We start from the raw sequence: 22,807 nt of genomic DNA on the forward strand, positions 1-22,807 counted from the left end.
CACGGAAAAATTATATCATTGCTGACTGCACTTTATGTAGACTTCACCATGGATATGCATCCATACCCCCGTATATAGTGACTGACATTTACCAAAGTTTAGAGTGACATAGTTAAATTCCAGTGTAGAGACTCTCAAGTATGGGGGCCTCCTGAGTCTCCACCAATAGATAAAGCAGTCTAGCAGTGGCTTACCCCTCTCCTCCGCATAGGGAACACAGGAGCATTCAGCCATGTCAAATGTTCAAGTGTATGGGGTGGACGGAAAAGATAACTGTTGGCTGACAGTCATTGGAGATGTATGGGCACCTTAAAGGGGAATTCCACTCAGGTAAAATACATGTTGAATCATTCCCCCTTCTGGAGACTAAGGTTAGCTTCACATCTCGTTTTTTGCCATACAGTAGCATCAATGTATCCAGAAGAAAAAAATGTTCCAAAGTGTGCATACTTCTTTACCATATGCCTATCCATAGGCCTTTCTTTTTATGTATACATTGTGCATATGCCACCCATAGACAGCAAGTCTTTACAAAGAATACCAAAGCATGGTTGACTACGCTTTTGCATACTTAGTAAAGGTAAGTATAACAATGCATTCTAAGCACAATGTACAAAAAAAGGGCACACATTGGGGGAGATTTATCGAACGTGGTGTAAAGTAAAACTGGCTCAGTTGCCCCTAGCAACCAATCAGATTCCACCTTTCATTTTCCAAAGAGTCTGTGAGGAATAAAAGGTGGAATCTGATTGGTTGCTAGGGGCAACTGAGACAGTTTCACTTTACACCATGTTTGATAAATCTCCCCCATTGAGTTCAGAGAGGGTAATGTTTATTCGGGAGGCCGTAACTACAAGTTAAACCCAGTATAGCACATGAATTGACAAATCTTATATGCTTCAATCATTGTAACCAATTCCAGCAAACAATCAGAAGGGTCCCACTATTGGTGGTAAGACTAGTACTGAGGCCTCCTGAAGGATAAGTAGATATGGCTGTGTGGCTGACCACTGTACAAGACCCTTATGTTTTATTCTTTATAGACAGCAAGAAAGGATCCACAAAGACCAAGACACATCACAATAGACTTGGACCACTGGAACACAATACCACCTTGGTCGACTGCATCCCTACACACATACAATACATAACACACTGAATACGTAACTTTTCTTATGTTCTGTAATAAACGATATCTTACTTTTTGCTCAAAGATCTTTGGAGTTTAGCTTTTTGTTGCCAAGTTTGTGACACATATTTTTGACTGTTTTCTCCATCTGGAAAAGAGACACTTGAAATTTCTGTTAGAAAGTGGAACAAACATTGGCAGCTATATAAAGATTAAATCACCTATTCCATGCCTACTGGAAAAAAAAAAAAACATAGCTGGCTGGTGACATGTTGAATCGTCGTTGACTATGTGTCACTTAAGAGGCAGAGCTGTGGGATTTTCCAGGTGCAATTTCAGAACTACTTTATTGAACAAAAGGACATATTGTGCAGTCTACAGCTGATAGCATGTGCCCTCTTATCGTCTTATGTGGTAGGATTCCATGACTATATGGTGGAGTTCCATAGATAGCAAATTATCGCTTTGTTCCTAAAGTATTCAAGGGAGCTTGGTACCCTGAAGAAGGTTCTAATACATTGAATTAGTTGAAACCACAAGTGGAAGAAGGCCAACTCTAAAGTAAACCTGTAATCTTGAACAAGTTTGTAGGCAGCATGTTATACAGTCACAGAAGCAGACTGATATACAAGTCATGTACAGTATGCACATGTATTGGGGCCACTGTTTGAACATAAAAAAATAAAAATTCTAAGTAAAAATTTAACCTTTTCCAGTAGGTATATGTTTCCTCAGATAGATGGAGGGTTAAAACAAAGGCCGTCAAAAAGCCAGTGTCATAGCTATAGGATGCAACTGAGCTCCGAAGTCAGTCCAGCCCTTAAAACTAATGCCTATTCTCCTCTAAAACGGAATGGGTCCTTTTTATTTAAAATTGTTTAAGGAATTTTTGTTCTTCCAGTTCTGTCTTTAAACGGGAACTCGAGGTAGAGGTTAAAAAAATGAAACTTCTGCAGAAGCATAAAGCATTACTTACCTATCTATTCCATTTTTGAAACTATAAAAAATACATTTGTTTTGGGGGTTTTGGTCTGTTTTGTGTTTCTGCACTTCCTGTTGTACACAGTTGTACACTTCCAGTTGTACACAGGACTACAGGTTCCAGAATACAATGCTTTCCCTCAGCTGTTCATCACAGTCCTCCACCCTGCCTATTCCCCAGCCAAAGCAGTTGCAGAACATCTAGGCTGTGTTCACACATTGCAATTTTTATTGTGTTACTGAATTATTTGCAGTACTTTATCATTTCATTGTTGTACCACCCACCCACACAGCACGCTGTATTCTCTACCTGTAACACCACACAGCACACTGTATTCTCTACCTGTAACACCACATAGCACGCTGTATTCTCTACCTGTAACACCACACAGTATGCTGTATTCTCTACCTGTAACACCACACAGCACGCTGTATTCTCTACCTGTAACACCACACAGCACACTGTATTCTCTACCTGTAACACCACACAGCACACTGTATTCTCTACCTGTAACACCACACAGCATGCTGTATTCTCTACCTGTAACACCACACAGCGCTGTATTCTCTACCTGTAACACCACACAGCACATTGTATTCTCTACCTATAACACCACACAGCACACTGTATTCTCTACCTGTAACACCACACAACACACTGTATTCTCTACCTATAACACCACACAGCACACTGTATTCTCTACCTGTAACACCACACAGCACGCTGTATTCTCTACCTGTAACACCACACAGCACACAGTTACTACCTGAAACACCACACAGCACTCCGTATTCTTTACCTGTAACACCACACAGCATGCTGTATTCTCTACCTGTAACACCACACAGCACACTGTATTCTCTACCTGTAACACCACACAGCATGCTGTATTCTCTACCTGTAACACCACACAGCACTGTATTCTCTACCTGTAACACCACACACCACACTGTATTCTCTACCTGTAACACCACACAGCACATTGTATTCTCTACCTATAACACCACACAGCACACTGTATTCTCTACCTGTAACACCACACAGCACACTGTATTCTCTACCTGTAACACCACAGCACGCTGTATTCTCTAACTGTAACACCACACAGCACACTGTATTCTCTACCTGTAACACCACACAGCACACTGTATTCTCTACCTATAACACCACATAGCATGCTGTATTCTCTACCTGTAACACCACACAGCACGCTGTATTCTCTACCTGTAACACAACACAGCACGCTGTATTCTCTACCTGTTATATACATAAGGCTAGGGGGCACCACTAATAATCATGGAGTGCTAAACCAATGCATATAAGTAGTACATCATCCTCTCAAAAGAAAAAAAGCATATGCACAAAAAATGGTAGCACATCACAAAAATCTTTATTATAACACTGACATAGATACAAAGTACCACATAAATATATGAATGTACAGGAGTAGTAAAATGAGGGAGACAACACCCCAAATACTGCTCTACATTAAAAACACTAAAATGTCACCATAAGTCCTGCTGGTGTTCCAGCCAGGGCTAATCTACCACTCTGACTCTGGACTGTACGTACAATAATAAAAATCCAACATCTCTACCTAGACAGAGACCCAGTAAAACAAAATATAACCACAAATAATGGAGCATAGGGAAAAAAAAAAAAAAATTGTAAAAGATCACCCTATACAGTCCAACAGAATGAGAGTCAGATGGAATAAGAAATGCATATGCTTTTTTTTCTTTTGAGAGGATGGTATTCTCTACCTGTAACACCACACAGCACACTGTATTATCTACCTGTAACACCACACAGCACTGTATTCTCTACCTGTAACACCACACAGCACCCTGTATTCTCTACCTGTAACACCATATAGCACACTGTATTCTCTACCTGTGACACCACACAGCACGCTGTATTCTCTACCTGTAACGCCACACAGCACACTGTAATCTCTACCTGTAACACCACACAGCACACTGTATTCTCTACTTGTAACACCACACAGCACGCTGTATTCTCTACCTGTAACACCACACAGCACGCTGTACTCTCTACCTGTAACACCACATAGCACGCTGTATTCTCTACCTATAACACCACACAGCACACTGTATTAACTACCTGTAACACCACACAGCACACTGTATTATCTACCTGTAACACCACACAGCGCTGTATTCTCTACCTGTAACACCACACAGCACGCTGTATTCTCTACCTGTAACACCACACAGCACGCTGTATTCTCTACCTGTAACACCACACAGCGCACTGTATTCTCTACCTGTAACACCACACAGCACACTGTATTCTCTACCTGTAACACCACACAGCACACTGTATTCTCTACCTGTAACACCACACAGCACACTGTATTCTCTACCTGTAACACCACACAGCACGCTGTATTCTCTACCTGTAACACCACACAGCACACAGTTACTACCTGTAACACCACACAGCACTCCGTATTCTTTACCTGTAACACCACACAGCATTCTGTATTCTCTACCTGTAACACCACACAGCACACTGTATTCTCTACCTGTAACACCACACAGCATGCTGTATTCTCTACCTGTAACACCACACAGCACTGTATTCTCTACCTGTAACACCACACACCACACTGTATTCTCTACCTGTAACACCACACAGCACATTGTATTCTCTACCTATAACACCACACAGCACACTGTATTCTCTACCTGTAACACCACACAGCACGCTGTATTCTCTACCTGTAACACCACACAGCACGCTGTATTCTCTACCTGTTATATACATAAGGCTAGGGGGCACCACTAATAATCATGGAGTGCTAAACCAATGCATATAAGTAGTACATCATCCTCTCAAAAGAAAAAAAGCATATGCACAAAAAATGGTAGCACATCACAAAAATCTTTATTATAACACTGACATAGATACAAAGTACCACATAAATATATGAATGTACAGGAGTAGTAAAATGAGGGAGACAACACCCCAAATACTGCTCTACATTAAAAACACTAAAATGTCACCATAAGTCCTGCTGGTGTTCCAGCCAGGGCTAATCTACCACTCTGACTCTGGACTGTACGTACAATAATAAAAATCCAACATCTCTACCTAGACAGAGACCCAGTAAAACAAAATATAACCACAAATAATGGAGCATAGGGAAAAAAAAAAAAAAAAAAAAAATTGTAAAAGATCACCCTATACAGTCCAACAGAATGAGAGTCAGATGGGATAAGAAATGCATATGCTTTTTTTTCTTTTGAGAGGATGGTATTCTCTACCTGTAACACCACACAGCACACTGTATTATCTACCTGTAACACCACACAGCACTGTATTCTCTACCTGTAACACCACACAGCACACTGTATTATCTACCTGTAACACCACACAGCACTGTATTCTCTACCTGTAACACCACACAGCATGCTGTATTCTCTACCTGTAACGCCACACAGCACACTGTAATCTCTACCTGTAACACCACACAGCACACTGTATTCTCTACCTGTAACACCACACAGCACGCTGTATTCTCTACCTGTAACACCACACAGCACGCTGTACTCTCTACCTGTAACACCACATAGCACGCTGTATTCTCTACCTATAACACCACACAGCACACTGTATTAACTACCTGTAACACCACACAGCACACTGTATTATCTACCTGTAACACCACACAGCGCTGTATTCTCTACCTGTAACACCACACAGCACGCTGTATTCTCTACCTGTAACACCACACAGCACGCTGTATTCTCTACCTGTAACACCACACAGCGCACTGTATTCTCTACCTGTAACACCACACAGCACACTGTATTCTCTACCTGTAACACCACACAGCACACTGTATTCTCTACCTGTAACACCACACAGCACGCTGTATTCTCTACCTGTAACACCACACAGCACGCTGTACTCTCTACCTGTAACACCACATAGCACGCTGTATTCTCTACCTATAACACCACACAGCACACTGTATTAACTACCTGTAACACCACACAGCACACTGTATTATCTACCTGTAACACCACACAGCGCTGTATTCTCTACCTGTAACACCACACAGCACGCTGTATTCTCTACCTGTAACACCACACAGCACGCTGTATTCTCTACCTGTAACACCACACAGCGCACTGTATTCTCTACCTGTAACACCACACAGCACACTGTATTCTCTACCTGTAACACCACACAGCACACTGTATTAACTACCTGTAACACCACACAGCACACTGTATTATCTACCTGTAACACCACACAGCGCTGTATTCTCTACCTGTAACACCACACAGCACGCTGTATTCTCTACCTGTAACACCACACAGCACACTGTATTATCTACCTGTAACACCACACAGCACTGTATTCTCTACCTGTAACACCACACAGCATGCTGTATTCTCTACCTGTAACGCCACACAGCACACTGTAATCTCTACCTGTAACACCACACAGCACACTGTATTCTCTACCTGTAACACCACACAGCACGCTGTATTCTCTACCTGTAACACCACACAGCACGCTGTACTCTCTACCTGTAACACCACATAGCACGCTGTATTCTCTACCTATAACACCACACAGCACACTGTATTAACTACCTGTAACACCACACAGCACACTGTATTATCTACCTGTAACACCACACAGCGCTGTATTCTCTACCTGTAACACCACACAGCACGCTGTATTCTCTACCTGTAACACCACACAGCACGCTGTATTCTCTACCTGTAACACCACACAGCGCACTGTATTCTCTACCTGTAACACCACACAGCACACTGTATTCTCTACCTGTAACACCACACAGCACACTGTATTCTCTACCTGTAACACCACACAGCACACTGTATTCTCTACCTGTAACACCACACAGCACGCTGTATTCTCTACCTGTATTACCACACAGCACGCTGTATTCTCTACCTGTAACACCACACAGCACGCTGTATTCTCTACCTGTAACACCACACAGCGCACTGTATTCTCTACCTGTAACACCACACAGCACACTGTATTCTCTACCTGTAACACCACACAGCACACTGTATTCTCTACCTGTAACACCACACAGCACACTGTATTCTCTACCTGTAACACCACACAGCACGCTGTATTCTCTACCTGTAACACCACACAGCACGCTGTATTCTCTACCTGTAACACCACACAGCACACTGTATTCTCTACCTGTAACAGTGTTACGGAGTTGTAACACTGTAACAGTGTTACGGAGTTGACTACTGGTAGAAGCAGCGTGGCAGAAGTGCAACGAGGCAAAAGTGAGTAGTTAAAAAACTGCAGTAGTTTGAAAACAGCAGGAGTTTGGTGACTGCACGAGATTTTTTTTTTCAGTACTTGCTTTCACTTGTTCTTAAATGATGTCTGGTTTGGTGCAGTGTAATTCTTGTTTGGCTGTAGTTTTCCGTAGAACCCTTTGGGACTTGGGGTGCTGTCCAGTTTGCATGCAGATTTCTGGTTTACGTTGTGAAATTTCTAGGCTGCAGTCCTTAGTCTGTACACTTCAATCTGATGTGAGGAGACTATCCCAGCCAGGAGTTGCTGTGCAGCCTGGTTATCAGCCACCTCTTCCTCAAAGACCTCAGAGGAAAAGGGCGGTTTGGAAAACAGTTGGTTCAGGTAGGTTGCGAGCTGTAGAGCAGAAGCATAGCACGTTTGGCCTCTCTGTGCAGAATAGTTTTAGTGTTCTTGCTGATATTGATAGAGATGCAGTTGCTGTTGGAGACATGGCTGCTCAGGTTATTTCCAATGGGGATGTTGTTTTGGATGGGCCACTGAGGGCAGAAGTAAAGGTTGGTAAGAAGAGAAGGCATCTTCTAGTTGGTGACTCGATTGTTAGAGGTGTTGTGGTAGGACAGGAGGAGGATGTGTTTAGAGAGGTGAGATGTCTCCCAGGTGCTACTGTCAGGAGGGATAGGAGACGGATTGTGAACATTGTGAAGGCTGCTAGTATAGATAGCAAGATTGATCTGGTGGTTCATCTTGGAACCAATGACTTGTCCCAAGGAGATGTGGATTTGGTTAAAAAGGAATTTCAAACTTTTAGTCTGGAGCTGGGCAAGATAACAGATTCTGTGACATTTTCAGAGGTTTTGCCGGTCTGTAATCAGAACAACAAGGCATGTCGTATCTCAGAGTTTAATGCATGGTTAAGGCAGTGGTGTAAGGCAAAAGGTTTTGGGTTTGTTAGTCATAGCTTTTGCAAGTGGTGCAAAAAGGACATGTTCAAGAGGGATGGTTTGCACCCATCACACATAGGTACACAGGTACTTAGTGAGGAATTCAGATTGTTTTTGGACAGACATTTAAACTAGATGAAGGGGACAGAAGTATAATAGAGGAGGAGGATTTCTGTCCCCGACCAGTAAAGACAAATAAGTGTATCCGGATTGGTGAAAGTGCAGTGGTTGGTGCTGTAGACACAGTGGTTGGTGCTGTTGATGTAGTTGTTGGTGCTGTTGACGCAGTTGTTGGTGCGGTTATTGGTGCTGTAGATGCAATGGTTGGTGCGGTTATTGGTGGTAAGGAAGGTGCTGTTGGTGCGGTAGATGAATTTGGGAATAAAGGTATTATGAAGCTTAGTAATCTTCGGGCAATGTGTACGAATGCTCGCAGCTTAGGAAACAAGATCTGTGAGCTGACGGCCATTATGTCTAGAGATGATTTGGACCTTGTTGCTGTAACAGAGACCTGGTTCAAAGAGTCTAATGATTGGGAAATAGTTATACCGGGATATATTCTGTACAGGAAAGACAGAGCAGAGAGAAGGGGAGGCGGGGTAGCCATATATGTCAGGGATAGTCTTAAATCGACACTCATCCAAAATACATATAAAGAGCTGGAGACTCTCTGGGTTTGTATGCAGTCCAAAGAGGGATCTGTTATTAGGATAGGTGTTGTCTATAGGCCTCCGGGGCAAAGCGAGGACTATGATAATATGCTGATGGATGAAATTACTAAAATGTCATTAAAGGGGGACATTGTAGTTATGGGCGACTTTAACATGCCGGATGTGGATTGGAATATCCCTTCTGCACTTACATGTAAAAGCAAGAATGTAATGGAGGCCCTTACAGGGGCATCTCTGAAACAGCTTGTGAAGTCACCTACCAGAGGAGAGAACATTCTAGATTTAGTATTTACTAATGTGGATCGGGTGTCTGAAGTTAGAGTGGAAGAAAATCTAGGTTCCAGTGACCACCAGTGTCTATGGTTTGACGTACAAACTGACTACGTTCAATCCCATACTACAACAAGAGTATTGGATTTTAGGAAGACAGATTTTAATAAAATGGGGGAGTATTTAGATAAAGAATTAAGAGGGTGGGATAAAACATCGGGGGCGAGCACTCAGTGGGCAGAATTAAAAAATGTCATATTAAAGGCAACTAGACTATATGTACGAGAAGTTAGCAAAAGTAAAAGGAAGAAGAATCCATTATGGTTTACTAGAGAGGTTAAGGCCATTGTAAAAGGAAAAAAGGCAGCGTATAGGAAGTATAAGGAGACTGGGAATGAAGCTGACAGAGAGACGTACAAAAGTATACAGAAGGAGGCAAAGCAGATTATAAATGCTGCTAAAGCCTCAAAAGAAGAGGAAATGGCAAAATCTGTTACTGCGGGGAATAAAACCTTCTTCAGATATATAAGTGACAGGAAGAAGAAGAAGAATGGCTGCAGCATTACTAAAATAAGTAATGGGGAGAATACGTTTATTGATGGAGATAAGGCAGTCGCTGACTATTTGAATAGTTACTTCTGCTCAGTGTTTTCAGAAGGCGGCCTTCACAATCACAGGATGGTTGGACACAACATTGCCTCCAGCTATATGGGTTCGGCTCCAGTATTTTCAGAGGCTGAAGTTGCAGAGGAACTTGCCCGTTTAAAGCTGAATAAGGCGATGGGTCCAGATGGGATCCATCCCAGGGTTCTTAAAGAACTCAGATCTGTGATTGCTGCCCCCCTGACAGATCTGTATAACCAATCCCTGCTAACAGGAGATGTCCCCGATGATTGGAGAACAGCCAATGTTATACCAATCCACAAGAAGGGGAATAGAGAAGAGCCCAGTAACTACAGGCCAGTGAGCCTGACATCTGTAGTAGTGAAAATGATGGAAACTCTTCTAAAAAAGAAGATAATGGATCACCTAAGAATCAACAATTTGATGGATCCAAACCAGCATGGCTTTACTGAGGGCCGATCATGTCAGACTAATCTCATTGATTTCTTTGATTATGCCACAAAAGTGCTGGATGAAGGTGGTGCTGTGGATATCGCCTATCTGGACTTCAGCAAAGCTTTTGATACAGTTCCCCATAAAGAGCTGATAGAGAAGTTGGAGAAAATTGGACTAAATCCCTGGATAGTTCAGTGGATTTGTGGTTGGCTGAAGGAGAGATATCAGAGGGTTGTTGTTAATGGTGTATATTCTGAGCAGAGACTGGTTACAAGTGGTGTGCCACAAGGGTCTGTGCTGGGTCCTATTCTTTTTAATATGTTTGTAAGTGACATAGGAGAAGGGTTGATAGGTAAAGTTTGTCTGTTTGCTGACGACACAAAAGTGTGCAATAGGGTGGATATTCCTGGAGGTGTCAGTAATATGGAAAACGATTTAGCTTTGCTAGATACGTGGTCCAAACAGTGGAAATTGAAGTTCAACGTTTCCAAATGTAAAATAATGCACTTGGGGAGGAGGAATCCTCTATCCGAGTATCACATCGGCAGTACTGTGCTGGAAAAGACTTCAGAAGAGAAGGATTTAGGGGTAATGATTTCTGAAAGCCTTAAAATGAGTCACCAGTGCAACCAGGCGGTGGGGAAAGCAAATCGTATGCTGGGGTGTATAGCTAGAGGTATAACCAGTAGGAAGAGGGAGATTGTGATCCCGCTGTATAGAGCTCTGGTGAGGCCACATCTGGAATACTGTGTCCAGTTCTGGAGACCTCACCTAAAAAAGGACATTGATAAAATAGAACGGGTCCAAAGACGAGCTACAAAAATGGTGGAGGGTGTGAGGCATAAACCATATCAGGAAAGACTTAAGGATTTGAATCTGTATAGTCTGGAGGAAAGACGGGAAAGGGGGGACATGATTGAAACCTTTAAGTATGTTAAGGGACTAAATAAGGTTCAAGAGGGGAGTGTTTTTAGTAAAAAACTGAGCTCAAGAACAAGAGGACACAGGGAGAGGTTAGTTGGGGGAAAGATCAGAAGCAATGTAAGAAAATATTATTTTACTGAAAGAGTAGTAGATACCTGGAACAAACTTCCAGCAGAGGTGGTTGGTAAATCTACAATAACAGAATTTAAACACGCCTGGGATAGACATATATCTATCCTAAGATAATAAGGAAGAAAATACTAAAAGGGCGGACTAGATGGACCCAGTGGTCTTTTTCTGCCGACAATCTTCTATGTTTCTATGTTTCTATGTAACACCACACAGCACACTGTATTCTCTACCTGTAACACCACACAGCGCGCTGTATTCTCTACCAGTAATGCTAATATTGGAATAAAGTAAAGAACTTATTGATTTTTTTTTCTTTTCATTTCCACGCACATATTATGATCAAGCATCTGTTATCTTTGAAGTTGAGCCCCACAAGAAGGATCTGATCCTCATTTACTTGTGTTATTGCATCATTTTTGAGAAAACGTAGCAGTAATGCAATGACACTCCAACATGTGTGAACACAGCCCTAATTTCCCAGCACACTTCTGCACAATCAGAGAAATCAGTGCAACACCTGCTTCTGCTTCTGGCTGGTTAGAGATGGTGAATCACTCAGGGGATTGGGGGATCCAGCCAAGCCTCCTGTGACATCACGCCCTGCCCCCTGTCTGCATCATCAGCCTGATCTCAGCAAACACACACAATGTGAGACAGAGGCATGGAATATTTGTTTCCTAAGGGGGAGAGCAGAAGGAGCAGGAGACAATGTGGATTTGCACAGGGGCCATTTTTTTCACTTCCTAGTTTTTTATCAGCTACCAGTGTGGCTTTAACTTTTAATGTACTTTTAATAGAAAACAAGTTTTTCTTATCCGCAGTTCCCCTTTAACCCTTTGAGGACCAGGCCCAAAATGACCCAGTGGACCGCGCAAATTTTGATATTAGTGTTTTTGTTTCTCCCTCCTCCCCTTCTAAGAGCTCCAGCACTCTCAGTTTTCTATCTACAGGCCATGTAAGTGCTTGTTTTTTACAGGAATAGTTGTACTTTGTAATGGCGTCTTTCATTTTACCATAACATGTATGATGGAATTGCAAATATATTATTTATGAAGATATAAATTGGTGAAATCGTAAAAAAGAATGCAATATGGTAACGTTTGGGGGGTTCCTTTGTCTACGTAATGCACTATATGGTAAAAGCGACATTATACAATTATTCTATAGGTCACTCCGAACACAACCATATGCAGGTTACACAGATTCTCTAATGTTATATATTTTTTTAAATGAAATCCTTTTTTTTGGCAATTAATTATAAATAAAATGGGCCTATTGTGACGCTTATAACGGTTTTATTCTTTCACCTACGGGGCTGTATGGAGTGTCATTTTTTCCGCCATGATCTCTAGTTTTTATTAATACCATATTTGTGAAGATAGGACGTTTTGATCACTTTTTAGTATTTTTTTTATATATAATGTAACATAAAATCGGTAATCTGCGCACTTTTTTCCCTCTTTTCGTCTATGCCGTTTACCGTTCGCAATGACGCTTGTTATATTTTAATATATTGGACAATTACGCACGCTACGGTATATTATATGTTTATCTATTTATTTATTTTTATATGTTTTATTTATATAATGGGAAAGGGGGGTGATTTCAACTTTTATTGGGGGAGGGGTTTTGGGGTAGTGTGTTAGTGTTTTTAACTTTTTTTTTTTTTACACATTTGAAGTCCCTTTGGGGGACTTTTACATACATTAGTTTGATTTTTACACTGATCATTGCTATGCCATAGGCATAGCATTGATCAGTGTTATCGGCGCTCTGCTCATTGAGCCTGCCTGTGCAGTCACACTGTGGGGGTCCCGATCGGTAAGTGACAGGGGACTCCCCCTGTCACTTACACTTAAACGCGGCGTTTAAGGAGTTAATGACACGCGGCAGCGTGATCGCTGCAGCGTGTCATTACCGGTGAGGTCCCGGCTGCTGATTGCAGCCGGCCCCCACCTGCTATAAAGCGCGCTCCGCTCCGGAGCACGCTTCATAGCCGGAGAAACACCCAGGGCATACAGTTACGCCCTAGGTCGTCTGAGGACAGACTTCCATGGCGTAACTATACGCCCTGGGTCGTCTAAGGGTTAAAGATAAGAAGGAGTTTGCTGAAAAGTGATCTGTACAGAATTACAGCAACAAGTGACACCAGTAGATAGATAGCACAAGTGTAAGACAATAGCAGCTTCCTGTGGAATAACCTCTTTAAACATTGCCTTTAATGATCATGCAGAGCACTCCTGACTTGCTCTGCCCCATCATAGAACTGTAAAGCCTATTTTTGTAAATTGGATTCTGAAATAAACTCACAAAACACTTTTTTGGTTTTAAAATGGCTTCAACTTTACTTATTATTTTTAAGTTTATTTACTTACCTACCTCGGGATCCAAACCGAACATTGTGATGTTCACTCATCACTACTTAGAGGGTGCTGGATTGTTTGTCTGATCTAATTTTCTGGCTATGACCAATAGACTCTTAGCACCACATGTTAGAAGTGGTGTAGGCATCTGGGTATGAGAATTTCCCACCCACCTCCATATTATAGCATTGTGTCTCTAGCCTTCTGCTTTTTTCTTTATTTTAGTTCAGCAAAAATAATAAAAATTCCTTCAAATCAACTAGCGCCAGAAAGTGCCAGAGATTTGCAGTTTACTTCTATTAAAAAATGTCAAGTCATCCAGTACTTACAACCTGCTGAATGTCCTACAGGAAGTGGTGTATTCTTTTCAGTCTGACACAGTGCTCTCTGCTGCCACCTCTGTCCATGTCAGGAACTGTCCAGGGCAGTAGCAAATCCCTATATAAAACCTCTCCTGCTCTCCAGATGGAAAGAATACACCACTTCCTGCAGGACATACAGCGGCTGAGCTGAAGTACTGGAAGACTTGAGATTTTTTTCAATAGAAGTAAATTACAAATTTCTGACACCAGTTGGTCTGAAAAAAATAAATAATAATAATAATAATACTGAACTATCCTTCTGTCATCCGTCATACAGTATGAGCTCTTTGGGATCGATAAATTTGTATACACACAATAGAACATGTTACAGAAACTTCATTTTGTTACAGAAAATTTCATTTTAAAAATCCTTTCTTATATAGAAGCATACAACTAAAGCTTCTCCCCTGCATTCACCCACCCCAGACAAAGCCTCTTCCCGGGTAAGGAGCGGTCGGCGCCATGGAGATTTATTGCTCCTTGCTCCGGTGCACTATGTTTGATCGAGGAGTTAAATTATTATTGAGTGAACCTCCTTACATAAACACAAAAGTCCTATTACAAGCCTGGCATTAACACACTGTGTCCAATATGACCTCTAAATCCTTGAAGAACACATTAAGGAATATTCCAACACGTGCTGGAGTATGGGCACAAGAGGATGACATCAGAGAACTTGTGGTGATCCTTTCTCCGACATGGACAGGAGGAACTGTCCGCGGGACCTCTTGTCATGAGGGGAGGTTAGAGGGAGGTGAGGCTGGTGGTAAATGCTTGTCACATAGCTTAGTGTATTTGTACAAGAGAGGCAAGTGTGTGAAGGAATCAGCATGAAGCATCACACCTGGACGAAAAGACAACTTTCTTCAGCCCATGTTCCATAAGCCTGGCTCCACAAAGTCTAGCCAACATCTGGAATAAATATCAAGAGACGCAGCACAGCCCCGACTGGCGTTCTCTACTACCTTTGTACTTTCAATGCAAATTGAAAAGCAAAACAGACATCAAGGATATATTTATATAGCTGTCTTCAAGCTGTATATTCCATTCCATCTGCTGCACATGATAACTTTCAAGTGTTTACTAAGAAAAGACCAAGATGTTTAAGTTCTCCATTGTGAAGCTGCTTCACATTCTTAGCTTAAAGACACATTAGACTGAATGAGGATAGTAAGCTATTGGGCGTAATGCTTTAGCAAATATTGGGCTTAGCACAATAGCATTGTCTACATCACTGGTCTCCCAGCTGTTGGGAAACTATAACTTCTATTATGCCCTGACAGTCGCAGCAAAAACGACATAGTGCATTTCCATTCTTTTCTATGGCACGGTTGCTATAATTTTTTCGTATACAGTTTTTCGTATACAGAGCTATGAATCTTCTGCATAGATGGATATAATGTAAAGATGTTATATGATATAAATGATAAAATTGTGGCTTCCTGCAGTCACCATCAGGGGGAGCTTGTGAGCTTACTGCATACCGTTTTATTATACAGTGCAATGTATTAATAATATGCAGTTAGTGCTTCCTAGTGGTGGCGTAAAGGGAATGTTTCAAAAGGTACATAAGGGGTCTTGGTACCTATGGAGTGATACTTTACCTATTGTATGATCACCCACCCACTTTTCATACAATGCCCCTATTGTATAATGAGGCCATCCCTCAGCACTGAGATCTGCTGCAGAGGGGCAACCTTATTATTCAATGGCCTGGTAAGAGCCATTAAATACTGTAAACGAGCGCTGAGCTGCTAGATCGGCACTAGTTTACTGGGCCTATCACACGGTCTGATAACCGTTTAGCAAGGGCTGCACAAACATCGTTAGTGATGTCTGTGAAGCCCTTGCCCAAACAGGTTACATCACCTCTCTACATTACTGGTCTTCTCCTGTGCCCTGCTTCCTCCTCATTCTCATGGCTGCAGCTTTAGAGCAGCTGGTCTGAGCTGAAAGGCCGCTCAGCCAATCACTGGCCGGGATCGCCGGTGGCTGCGCCTGCGCATGGCTACATGTAATTATTTTAGGTCTAGACCTAAAGAAACGATCAGCCAATTACACAGGTCAACAAAAAAAAAAAATTTACTGGTGTCCAAAATATTTTAATGATTTTGGGGTATTTTTGGGGTGCTGATTCTGAATATGCTATCAGTTTTGCCAGATTGGCTCAAGTTTTTTTTCATGTCTTGTTCATTTTTGAAGATTACTTTCTAAAACTAGTTAAAATAAACTAAAATCAACATTTACTTTGTAAAATTTATTGTATTCATGACAATAGCAATAAAGTTAATGCGCGTGTAGCAAATTACGTCTTTTTTTTTTTTACACATTTCACGAAAATTCTCAAAAACTTGAGCCAATCTGGCAAAACTGATGACATATTCAGAATCAGCACCCCAAAGTTACCCTAAATTCGTTGAAATATCTTTGGCCCCAAAAATGCTGTTGACCTGTGTTATCGTTCCATTTAATAAGGCCCTAGTGAGTAGGTGGCTGTTTTGGTGCCCTGAGGGGTTAATAAGAGAAACATATCGCTGATCTCAGGGAGACCAGCCAAACGATAACACTGCCGGCTGCTAGTGAAAGCGCTCAATGCAGTGAAATCCCAGGTGCATTGCCTCCTGGGAAACATGAACATACAAAAGAAGAGCCCGTAGAGATTCTTCGAAGAGTCTCAAAACACAGGACTAGCCAGATATCCCTCCCTGAGGGGTTATTGGCCACTATTACAGATCCCACAGCATTCCCAGTACACCAATGGCTCATTAATATCACTGACCATCATGTAATCCCAATAATGTTAATAGAGGATACTATTTATAAAAAGTAGAAGAAAGCAGCCCCATAATGCATCTTAGGAGGTCCTAGCAAACATTGCAAGGACAATTTATTTATTTCAATAGGAACTGCAATGCCTTGTTTGCCCTGTGGTGGCACTGTAGGGAAGTTGAACACTTGCTGCCAGATCCCCCACTGATTGCAGTGGGAGGGGCCTAGCAGTGGGATACTTTATATATATATATATATATATTTATTTTTTTTTTATCTATACAGGTCCCATCTATCTGACCAGTATTATAGGACCTGGACGACTCTTATAAAGGGGTTGGCCACTTTATAATAAAATTGTTCAGTATACAGTATTAGTAAGTGTAGTCACTGCACTTACTGACAGCAGCTCCCTGTGTAACTCATAGAGCTAACATCAGGCTCCCCTCCTCCAGGCAGTGCTGTCCTGCTCTGTGGTGAGTCTGTCCATAAGATGGCCGACATGGAGGAACATGTGACCCTACCCCGCCCCCCAGTGTCCACCATAAGCATATACAGACTCAATGTGGACACTTAGTGGCGGGGCACATGCTCCTCCATGTTGGCCATCTTATGGACAGACTCCCCACAGAGCAGGACAGCACACCCTGGAGGAGGGGATTGGGATTTTAGCTCTATGAGGTACACAGGGAGCTGCTGTCAGTATATACAGTAAGTACAGTTACAAATACTGTACACTGAGCAATTTTACTATAAAGTGGCCGACCCCTTTAAAAAGTAACACATGAAATGAGTAGAGATGAGCGAACCTCTAGCATGCTCGAGTCGATCCGAACCCGAACTTTCGGCATTTGATTAGCGGTGGCTGCTGAAGTTGGATAAAGCCCTAAGGCTATGTGGAAAACATGGATATAGTCATTGGCTGTATCCATGTTTTCCAGACAACCTTAGAGCTTTATCCAAGTTCAGCAGCCACTGCTAATCAAATGCTGAATGATAGGGTTCAGATCCGGTTCTCTCATCTCTAGAAATGAGTCATTAATAGGAGGTAATCCTCAGATTGTTAGACACACCTTATAGTCAAAACTATAGTTTCTTATCGTGTATTGATCTAAAATGACCCACTAGCTTAAAATCCCTGCTAATAATAATGTGCTATTGATATGAAAGTCGACAAGCTGCAAACAAGCACACAATGGCGGAGCGTGCCAATAAGTTGAACTTCATTTCTTCAAATCTGGCAAAAATTTCTCTGCAGCTGGAGATGATATTCTGATCCGTATGACTGCAGAGGAAAGTGCTCCAAAATAACAACGACCAAGCTGGGCTGCTATGTGTGACAGCATTGTATTCATTCTACAGTACAGGTGACATGCAACAGTTTGGGATCTTGGGTTAAATTTGGTGAATTCAATATGTGAATTCCATTGCAGTACGAGAAATCAAGAAGAAAAGGGGTCACAGTGACCTGAAAGCTTTAGCGAGGTTGTTCTGTAAATCCACACATTTTCTACAACATAGTCGTGTGGTGGTACAAGAATTACCAGGGAATTACAGTAAGCAAAGAACCCGACAGTCCTTCTAAGAGCTTAAAATTTTTAAAACATTTTTGTTTGTTTTTTTGCTACTCATGGCCGCTGGCTTGGACTTGTAGTGCAGCTGTCAGTAGTCAATTTGTCCTGTTGCTGACATTCTCTTGGCTGGCTGGGATCTGTAGTTCAGCTATACCTATCCTCACTGTGCTGTGTCCTGTGCACGTGGAGCCTTTAAAAAAAAAAAAAAAAAAGCACCAGGTACACACATACTCTATACGACTACCCCCAAATCTGCTGTCAGTAGTCAATTTGTCCTGTTGCTGACATTCTCTTGGCTGGCTGGGATCTGTAGTTTAGCTATACCTATCCTCACCTATAATCCATACATGCTGCCCCTGCTGTTTCCTGTCCCTTTCCGTGTTGTTTGCATCATTTTCTGAGGTTGACAGGTTTTCCCGCAACCTTCCATGTGCAGAGCTTTGCTCCTCTGCAAAAATGCTCGAGTTTCCCATTGACTTAAATGGGGTTCGTTATTCGAAATGAGCACCAAAGCATGGGGAAATATTTATCTTGAGTATGAAGCACCCAAGCATTTTAGTACTCGCTCATCTCTAATGTTAAGCATGGCACATATAAAATTGCTCCAGAATTTTTTTTGCGTTTGCAATTGTTTCCATTAACTTTTAGGCTGGGTTCACACTACGTTTTTGCAATGAAAAACTGATGAAAATAACGGATGCAACTGTGTGCATCCATTTTAAACAGTTTTTTTGATAGATAGGCGATAGATAGATAGATAGATAGATAGATAGATAGATAGATAGATAGATAGGAGATAGATAGATAGATAGATAGATAGATAGATAGATACAGTGGCGTAGCTATAGGGGTCGCAGTGGTCGCCATGGCGACCGGGCCCCTACGCTAGGGGGGCCCGCCCGGCCCCCTCTTGCCACTTGTCTCTTTAAGCATCCCGAGAAGCTGCGGCCGCGCAGCTTCTCGGGATGCACAGATCGCTTTGATGTTCCGCCTGCACAGTGAGCGGGCTGAACATTAAAGCTAGCAGAATGCAAGTAAGGACCTGTCAGCGTCCTCCTCCTGCATTCCCTCCCATAGGCTGCCGGCACTTCATACCAGCAGCCTATGGGACGCCGGGACGTGACCTCTCCGGCACATCATCACGCCTGCCGGAGGTCCCGTCCCTGTGGCTCGCAAGATGGAGCCAGAAGAGGAGGAAGAGCTGCTGCCTGCAGCCACAGCGCGGATTAGGTGAGTAGGATGTTTGTTTTTTTAGGGGCACCTCTGGGGGCATTATAAGTTCATGGAGGCACCTCTGGAGGCATTATTAGTTCATGGGGGCACCTCTGGGGGCATTATTAGTTCATGGGGGCACCTCTGGGGGCATTATTAGTTCATGGGGGAACCTCTGGGGGCATCATTAGCTCATGGGGGCCACCTCTGGGGGCTTTATTAGTTTATGGAGGCACCATTAGTTCATGGGGGCCACCTCTGGCAGCATTATTAGCTCATGGGGGAACCTCTGGCGGCATTATTAGCTCATGGGGGCCACCTCTGGGGGCTTTATTAGTTTATGGGGGCACCATTAGTTCATGGGGGCCACCTCTGGCAGCATTATTAGCTCATGGGGGAACCTCTGGCGGCATTATTAGCTCATGGGGGCCACCTCTGGGGGCTTTATTAGTTTATGGGGGCACCATTAGTTCATGGGGGCCACCTCTGGCAGCATTATTAGCTCATGGGGGCACCTGTGGAGGCATTATTAGCTCATGGGGGCCACCTCTGGGGGCATTATTAGCTCATGGGGGCACAGCAGGGGATTCTACATACAGGGGGTATCCCACATTCCTACTCGCTTTACTGCACATAACACCAAACAGCGCAGTTACTTTAGGAGCCGACAGGAGGGAGAAAGGAAAGGAAGTTGCTAGAAATGTGCGGAGCCTTAATTGTTTGTCTCGCAGGTTCTAAAAAGATGAAACGTTTCTGGAAGGAATCATCATGGGGGTCTGGACTGGATGGAGAGGAAAGGGGAAAGTGACTCCTCAGATCAAAGAAGACGTCACCTGTGAGTCACTGTATGACGGTTTTCTTATTTTGTACAACATTATTTAGTAGGAATGACCCGAGCTAATTTTTTTCTCCCAAGGGGTGCCCCGAGGTGGAAAAGGTTGGGAAGCACTGCACTAATCTGTCCCGTTGTGCCCGCTGGCACATGCTGTCATCTGATTGGGCCTCTTACCTAATCAGATGACAGCAAGTACCAGCGCTCCCTCCTCCAGACATCTGCGTTGGCGGCCCAAGCTGTGTCCTATGGCCGTACCTTTACGGCATTGAGCTCCAGCTTGTGCTGCAATCCACCTCTCCTCAGCGTTGAGGCCCCTCCCCCAGGTCAGATGACATCACTGTACAGCCGGCAAGTAACATCAGAGAGTACAGCAATGTTGTGATCCGGTGGGGGGGGGGGGGGGGGGGAATCTCAACCCTGCGGGAACCACTTACACCACTGAGGAGAGGAGAAGTGGACTGCAGGTGACATCTACATTATCTGTACTCAGAGATATCACTGTGTTATCTGTGGTGTTACATAGGACTGCAGGTGACATCTACATTATCTGTACTCAGAGATATCACTGTGTTATCTGTGCTGTTACATAGGACTACAGGTGACATCTACTACATTATCTGTACTCAGAGGGATATTGCTGTGTTATCTGTGGTGTTACATAGGACTACAGGTGACTACTACATTATCTGTACTCAGAGGGATATCACTGTGTTATCTGTGGTGTTACATAGGACTGCAGGTGACATCAGGTGACTTCTCCAGGTTGCAGAAGTTCAAACTTCATCGTTTCCAACTGGCAGTTCATGATGAGAGTTGTAGTTATTATGGGAGTTGTAGTTTTGCAGCATGTGGCTCTTCAGGTTGCAGCACTACAACCCCCATCGTTTCCAACTGGCAGTTCATGATGAGAGTTGTAGTTTTTCAGCTGGAGAGTCAAAGATTGGAATACAATGATTAGACCATGACACAGTACAGTCCATTAATTATAGGGGGCAGTAGTGCAGTACATGAGGTGGAGGCAGTGACAGTGCTTTAGAACATGGTGGCACATTAGAGTAATTGGATATAACGTTAGATATGACTTTGCCAGATCGAGTGAGATGGGGGGGGGGGGGGGCACCAAGCTAAAATTTTGCACCAGGGCCCATCAGCCTTTAGCTACACCCCTGGATAGATAGATAGATAGATAGATAGATAGATAGATAGATAGATAGATAGATAGATAGATAGATAGATAGATAGATAGATAAAGGAAAAGTAGGAGTCGCACTTCTTAATGACTGTAGCGGGTGCTGCAGAATGTAAGTCCCTTGGCAGGAGGGATCCCCAGATACAAAACGAAAATTCCAAGCACTCCAGCATAAGTGAAAAAAAGTAGTGGTTTATTGCAAAAAATACAAGGATGCAACGTTTCAGTTGCCTCTCGCAACCGTTCTCAAGCATGTAAGGGAGCTTCTATAGGCGCGATATCTGTGACACGGTAACTGGCGTCCTCTGCTCTCTCCGCTGCTGAGCTGTTTCTTTGTATCAGATGGGAAGCTGGTTTAGTATTCAGCGTTCATTCATGCAGGTCCAGGTGCACAGGAGGCGTCCCCCCTGTGGTTCTTGGATAAGGTGCTTTGCATGCAGTGCACGTCTTGCGTGCGTGTGGATATTCAGGATAGGTGACGGGTATATATGTCTTGGTGGCTAAGTATTATACTGCAACTCTTCAGACGCGTTTTAGGATGTATAGCATATCCTTTCTTTCTGCAACATTCCTCACTGAAGAAAGGATATGCTATACATCCTGAAACGCGTCTGAAGAGTTGCAGTATAATACTTAGCCACCAAGACATATATACCCGTCACCTATCCTGAATATCCACACGCACGCAAGACGTGCACTGCATGCAAAGCACCTTATCCAAGAACCACAGGGGGGACGCCTCCTGTGCACCTGGACCTGCATGAATGAACGCTGAATACTAAACCAGCTTCCCATCTGATACAAAGAAACAGCTCAGCAGCGGAGAGAGCAGAGGACGCCAGTTACCGTGTCACAGATATCGCGCCTATAGAAGCTCCCTTATCTGCAGAGACTGGTGAGGGGTGGACATCCACCATACAGATTTACCTAACTCCTCATACATTTGCTTTATTAACAGTGACAGGTGAACGGGAACCTAACAACACAGTATGCGGTAAAGCAAGGGCCCTGCACCGCTTTTTCAATTTCAAGAGTGGCAATACTTATCTTTTAATATACAAAGCTTTTGATATATATGGTTTAATACTGCGTGGTGAAATAGT

The sequence above is a fragment of the Dendropsophus ebraccatus genome, chromosome 6 (genome assembly GCF_027789765.1).
Source record: "Dendropsophus ebraccatus isolate aDenEbr1 chromosome 6, aDenEbr1.pat, whole genome shotgun sequence".
Taxonomy (NCBI): domain Eukaryota; kingdom Metazoa; phylum Chordata; class Amphibia; order Anura; family Hylidae; genus Dendropsophus; species Dendropsophus ebraccatus.